Genomic DNA, 7,650 nt, shown 5'->3' with positions numbered 1-7,650 from the left:
CCTGTTGGCTCAGCATTTGTGTAAGAAGAGATGGAGGAGAGGATACATGAATAATCTTCATTTTGAGCTGCTTTCCACCGCTGGACAGTTGAATTCGGTTGAAATCCAGCCTTATTCATTTTAATAGGCGTCAGCTGACAGGCGGGTACGCTTATCAGTGATGATGCCACCAGCTGCACTGAACACCCACTCTGACAACACACTAGGGCATGGAAGCCAGCCCCTCCAAGGTTTACAGCACCAGTTCGGGTCAATTGTCCAGCTTTGCAACCCAGTAGTTGTATGGAGCAGAATGATCACGCAGGACGTTGGTATGGTCAGCTAGGTACTCCCTTACCATCTTTCTTAACAGCTCCCCCCTACCCTGTCTAGACTGGAGACGGGCGACATAGTCTTGCTGGGGTGCCATAAAACTGGCAAAGGCCTTGGAGAGTGTTCCTCTGCCAGTGCTTGACAGGCTGCCGGCTTCCCCCACTAGTTGGCCCACAGAACTACGTCCTCTGCCGCTAACGGTGTCAGATAGGTAGAATAGTTTCAGCTTGTGCACCAGGGCCTGTTGATATTGATTCACTCTCATAGGGTGGGTTCAGACTACGAAATTCTCGCGTATAAATTCTGCCAAATTCCATTGTCTGTTTGTGCTCACGGCCACGCGCCTTTCCGTCGGCTCCATAGACACCATTCTATGGGCCTGTTGATTCCGCTATCCGCCGAAAGTATTGACGTGTCAATTCTTTTGGCAAAATGTGGAATCTGCCTGTGCATAGAATGGTGTCTATGGCACGGGCGGAGAGGCGCGCGGCCTTGAGCATGTACAGGCAACAGAATTTGGCAGAATTTATACGCGAGAATTCCATGGTCTGAACCCGCCCATACTTCTTTCCTCTGCAGCAATGAGAGTGGAAAAGTTCTGCTTGTAACGGGGGTCCAGGTGGGTGAACACCCAGTAATAGGTGCTGTCAAAAATGTTTCTAACGCAAGGGTCATGGGAAAGGCAGCCTAACATGAAGTTAGCCATGTGCGCCAGAGTCCCAACATGCAAGAATTCCCTCTCCTTAATAGGCTGACTCTCCATTTTCTCCTTCTCCAACTCCTCCTCTTCTTCAGCCCATACACACTCAACAGATAACAACGAATGAGCATAGGTACCCTCTTCAGTCTCACCAACAGTCTTCTCCTCTTCCCCCTCCTCAAATACATGCTGAGAAACAGACCTGAGGGTGACCTGGCTATCAAGTAACTTATCTTCTAGGTCTTGAGGAACCACTGAACCACAAGATTGAACATGTAGGCCAGGCATGGAACATGTGTGAGTCTGCCTAGTTGCAGAGTCGCCACCAGGTTACGCCCATTGTCACACACAACCATGCGTGGTTTGAGGTTCAGCGGCGCGAGCCAAAGATTGGTCTGCACCGTGATGCCTTGTAACAGCTCGTGGGTGGTGTGCCTTTTGTCACCTAAGCTCAGCAGTTTGAGCACCGCCTGATGGAGCTTACCCATGGCAGTACTGCTGCGTCTAGAGGTACCGTACTAAATTACGGATGGTGAATGAAAGGAGGAGGGGTTGGAGCAAGAGGCATAATAAGCCTGAGAAACCATGACCGAGGTAGGCCCCGCAATCCTCAGTGTGGCCAGCACATGAGCGGACCCAGGTCAGACTCAGTCCCAGCTTCCATCAAGTTAACCCAATATGCCGTCAGGGAGATACACATGTCCGTGGTTAGGTAGACCTTCTCACTAACCGCGTTGGTTAGGGCACGGATGATGTTCTCTGACACGTGCTGGTGTAGCGCTGGACGGCACATCGGGAAAAATAGTGGCAGCTGGGTACCAAGTACCGAGGGACAGCCACTGCCATGAGGTTGCGGAAAGCCTCAGTCTCTACCAGCCTATAGGGCAGCATCTCCAGGCACAGCAGTTTTGAGATGTGGATGTTTAGGGCTTGTGCATAGGGGTGGGTGGAAGTGTACTTGCGCTTGCATTTAAAGGTTTGATGTAAAGACAGCTGAACGCTGCGCTGGGACACATTGGTTCGGTTTCGGAAGATTGTGGAGGTGTAGGGTGGTTGTAGGGCGGTATGCACTAGTGCATGGGTCCTGGGCGGGAGGTTGACTCGCAGAGCCAGCATGTGACACAGGGGAAGGAGCAGTGATGTGACCCACAGGATGTGAACGGCCTTGAGTCGGGTGTTTAGAACTCAAACGCCTGCGCATAGTTATAGTGGTGGCTCCCCTGCTGATCCTGGTGTGGCAGAGGTTGCACACCACAGTCCGGTGGTCATCTCTACTTTCTTTAACCCCTTAAGGTCAAAGCCAATTTTCGTTTTTGCACTTTTGCTTTTTCCACTTTATGTTCAAAAGGCCATAGTGTTTGCATTTTTTCACCTAGAGACCCATATGCGCCCTTATTTTTGCGAAACCAATTGTACTTTGCAATGAAAGGCATTATTTTTCCATAAAATATGCTGCGAAACGGTAAAAAAAAAATTTGCCCTGTCAAATTGAAAAAAAAAAGAAATTTGTTTTGATTTCAGGGAGTTTTGCATTTACGCTGTTAGTCCTATGGTAAAACTGACATGTTATGTATGTCCTCACATCAGTACGATTACAACGATATGTAACTTGCATAACTTTTATATTATTTTATGGCTTTTAAAAAATCTTTTAAAAAGAACTAAATGTGTTTAAAATCGCTCTATTTCCATCCTTAAAACGCTTTAATTTTTTGGTCTATCGGGCGGCGTGAAGTGTCATTTTTTGCACCATGATCTTTTCTTTCAATCGGTACCTTGTTTGCACATATGCGACTTTTTGATCACTTTTTATTAAATTTTTTTGGATTTGACGCGACCAAAAGTGCGCAATTTTGCACTTTGGAATTTTTTTTCTCTTACGCTGTTTACCAAGCAAGATCAGGAATGTGATAACTTAATAGTTCGGGCGATTACGCACACGCCGATACCAAATATGTTTGTTTATTTGTTTATTTATTTATATTTATAAAATGGGAAAAGGGGGGTGATTTGGACTTTTATTAGGGGAGGGGATTTTTTTTTAATAAAAACACTTTTTTTTTTTTTTTTTTTTACATTAACAAGGGGGACTTCTATATACACAGCACTGATCTCTCATAGAGATCAATGCTGTGTATATACACAGCAAAGATCCATTAGATCGGTTATACATTGCTTTGGCCTGCTGAGGCCCGGCTTGGACAGAAGAACGGATCTCCCCTCGGCGATCGTATCTCGGGGGGAGATCCAACCCATTAGACACCATGGACTATAGGTACAAAGCATTTCAATGCAGCTGTCAGGTTTGACAGCTGCATTGAAATGCTTAATTAGCCGGCGCGGCAATAGGACCCACGTCGGCTAATAATGGCGCTCCCTGGCTACAGATAGCAGCCGGGAGCGGCGGCGTTCACACACACACTATCCCACCTGACACCCCCCCTATACACACTATATCCCACCTGATCCCCCTTCACACACTATATCCCACCTGACACCCCCCCCCCTTACACACACACTATCCCACTGGACTCCCCCCTATACACACCATATCCCACCTGACCTCCCTATACACACTATATCCCACCTGACCCACACTACACACACTATATCCCACCTGACCCCCTCCTACACAATCTCACCTGACCAACCCTACACACACACTATATCCCACCTGACCCCCCTACGCACACTACATTCCACCTGACCCCCCCCCCCCCCACACACACACACACTATCCCATCGGACTCCCTATACACACTATATCCCACCTGACCCCCCTTTACACACTATATCCCACCTGACCCACCCTACACACTCTATATCCCACCTGATCCCCTCCTACTCACACTATCCCACCTGACTCCCCCTACACACACTATATCCCACCTGAAACCCCCCCCCCGCCCTACACACAAACTATCCCACCGGACTCCCCCTATAAACACTATATCCCACCTGACCCACCCTACACACACTATATGCCACCTGATCCCCTCCTACACACACTATCCCACCTGACTCCCCCTACACACACTATCCCACCTGACTCTCCCCTACACACACTATATCCTACCTGACCCTCCTCCTACACACACTATCCCACCTGACTCCCCCTACACACACTATTTCCCGCCTTACCCCCCCTACACACACTATCCCAACTTACCCCCTACACACACTATCCCAACTTACCCCCTACACACACTATCCCAACTTACCCCCTACACACACTATCTAACCTGGCCCCCCCTCTTCAAACACTATCCCACTTGACCCCCCCCCCACACACACACAATCTACCGCACCTGGACGCCATCACAACAGACACTCTACCAATTCCCTGCCCGGCCGTGATCCTCCCACACACACTACCTGCCGGCCGCCAACCCAATACATGGTACACCCCAATACATGGTACAAGAAAATGAATAGTGCAGCATTCATATCAAGTGTAATTTCATAGAACTCATGTATGTTCATGGAATTATACTTGGTAAGTGTGATGAACCATACGTTTTCTTGATATATATACTGTGATGATGTTGGGCACTTTTTAAATTACAATAATTACTAATTACATTCCTCCACATGCACGAAAAAGAGCGGCCTGCTTAGGCATACTTGAATATGCATAGGTAGGCGTAACCATAGGAGATGGCAGGCGAGCTAAACACCGCCAGAAAGAGGAGGTTTGCATCAGTTTCCCTTTAACGACCATGGGTCATTGATTCCTCACTGCCCAGGCCATTTTTGGACATCAGCTTATGGGATCATAATGATTCCATAAGCTGATGTCCCTATGTCTGCTCCCTCTACTCTGTCCCCTGCCACAGTCACAATCTTGTGACAGCGGCAGGGGAGAGAGGGGAGGGGGCAGAGCGCGCCGCCTGCCTTCCCTCCTTCCTACCAGTGCGCGCCCTGCCTACCCTCCGTAGCCAGGAAACCGGAAGCCTGAAGCTTCCGGTTTTCATGGCTACTATTGGGGCTCTGCAATCAATTCGCAGAGCCTGATGGACACCAGACAGAGAATTCTCCCTCTGCAGAGGGAGAATTCTCTGTCAGGAGCCCTATAGATTCTGCAGTCGTACTGACCGCAGTATCTATAAGGATAACTCCGTGCTCCGGTGCTGAGAGTTGCGGTGGCTCCCCGGCTATCACTAATAGCCGGGACCCGCTGCGGATGACACAGGCACAGCTTCTATGCCTATGTCATCCTGGATCGTTAATTAACGGCAGCATCAGGCATAGGCTGCAGCGACATTAATTTACTGTGCATCGGCAGGAGGAAATTAAGACCACGTTCAGATGCTGAAGGACACCAGCTGTTCTAAAACACGGCTGCTGTCTGTGAAGAACCAGCTGGATAAACATCACTTCTTTTGAATTGGAATATGGTCACAATTAACCATAGCTGGAGCTGTTATTTACATTGTCTGCAGTTAATTTTTTGCGGCTGCACACTCCAGCCTGGTGTTGCAATCTGAAACAAAGGCCTTTATTCATTTAAAATATACAGCGCATGAACAAGGCCTTAGATTGCATGATAGTGCCTCAAAGAACAGCTGAAGAACCAGCATATAAAATCTATTGTTTGTAGATCTGCCCCTATGCCCCATATTTATTGCACTGCCTAAATTCCACAGTTTTTTCCCACAGTGGCCAATCACAGCTCAGGTTATATAGCTTAACCCTTTCACGACCTGGGACCATTGATGCCTCAATGCCCAGGTCGTGATTTGACATCAGCTTATGGGATCATAATGATCCCATAGCTGACGTCCCCTGCAGCTGTTACTATCTTATAACAGCGGCAGGAGAGAGAGGGGAGAGGGCAGAGCTCACAGGCGCACCCCCTGTCTTACCTCCTGTCCCCCTCCGGCCTTCGTAGCTAGAAACCGGAAGCCTCCGGTTTCTATGGCTACCATCGGGGCTCTGCGGTCAGTTCGCAAAGCCCCGATGCACACCGAAGAGACAGTTCTCCTTCTGTAGTGGGAGAATTGTCAGTCCGGAGCCCTATAAATACTGCGATCTTGCTGACACTGATAGCCGGGACCCGCCGCGGATGACACAAGCGTAGCTCTTTACATTACTGTACCTTAGAAAAAGTGATGAGATGGCAGTATATAGCGACCGTGAATAACACAGGCAGTAGAATAATGCAGTGACTGTTCACGCGTCACACAAATGTGTCATATTGCAGTTATATCCTTTAACATACTTAAAGGGCTTATCCAGCGCTACAAAAACATGGCCACTTTCCCCCTACTGTTGTCTCCAGTTTGGGTGGGGTTTTGAAACTCAGTTCCATTGAAGTAAATAGAGCTTAATTGCAAACCGCACCTAAACTGGAGACAACAGTAGGGGGAAAAGAGGCCATGTTTTTGTAGCGCTGGATAACCCCTTGAGGGTGCGTTCACACCTACAGGATCCGCAGCAGATCTGCAACAGATCCGCAGCAGATTTGATGGTGCAGATTTGATGCTGTGTTCAGTCATTTAAATGAAATCTGCTGCGGATCCGCAGCAGAAAATACGCTGCGGATCCGGTAAGTGTGAACATACCCTTAAAGGTTTCGATCATGTCCCCCCTTTCCCTTCTTTCCTCCAGACTATACAGATTCAAATCTTTAAGTCTTTCCTGATATGGTTTATGCCTCACACCCTCCACCATTTTTGTAGCCAGTCTTTGGACCCGTTCTATTTTATCAATGTCCTTTTTTTTTTTTTTTTAATTTACATTTTTTATTAAAGAAATTTTTCATTTTTTACAATACTAACAAACAAACATTCGCTGATTGCACAATCAGCTCCAAAACAGAACATAACATAACAGAACATTACATTTACACAGTCCATACTTCAATACTGAAAAAAAAGATCAATGTCCTTTTTTAGGTAAGGTCTCCAGCACTGAACACAGTATTCCAGATGTGGTCTCACCAGAGCTCTATACAGCGGGATCACAATAGCCAGAGCCGGCGTCAGCACCCGGTGTACTTGGGCAAGTGCCGGGGCCCACAGCTCCTCTGCGGGCCCCTTGGCACTCGCCCGTCATGTCACAATGCAGGCCCAGCGTTCTTCTGGCACCCACTTTGCCAGGCTGCCGTCAGCACATTACTAGGGGGACAGAGGACATTACTATGGGGAGCAGGGGATATTTCTATGGGGGCAGAGCAGGGGGCATCTACTACGGGGACATAGGGCATTTTTACAATATGGAGGGCACAACATGGGGGCATTATTACTATATGGGGGCACGGGACCTACAAACCTCCTTACTTTACTGCACATGACACCAAGCAGCAGAATTACTACTGTATGAAAGCCTATGGGTGGGAAAAAGGGAAGAAAGTTGCTGGAAATGTGCGGAGCCTAAGATGTTTGTCTGACAGGTCCTGAAGAGAAGAATTGTAGCTGGAAGAAATTATCATAGTGGTCTGGGCAAGACGGAGAGGAAACGGAGAGCGATCGCCTCAGATCAAAGAAGAAGTCACATGTGAGTTACTGGATTACGTTCTTTTTCAGTATTTTGTCAAACTTTATTTGTTAGGTGTGCCCCGAGGTGTGCTGTACAAAGGGGCCCGCTGAGGCTCTCTCGACCAAGGGCCCACAAAAACCTGGAGCCGGCCCTGCCTC

Source organism: Dendropsophus ebraccatus, chromosome 4, assembly GCF_027789765.1.
Source record: "Dendropsophus ebraccatus isolate aDenEbr1 chromosome 4, aDenEbr1.pat, whole genome shotgun sequence".
In the NCBI taxonomy this organism is placed as follows: Eukaryota; Metazoa; Chordata; class Amphibia; order Anura; family Hylidae; genus Dendropsophus; species Dendropsophus ebraccatus.
The sequence above is the reverse complement of the archived record's forward strand: the minus strand, read 5'-3'. Positions refer to the sequence as shown.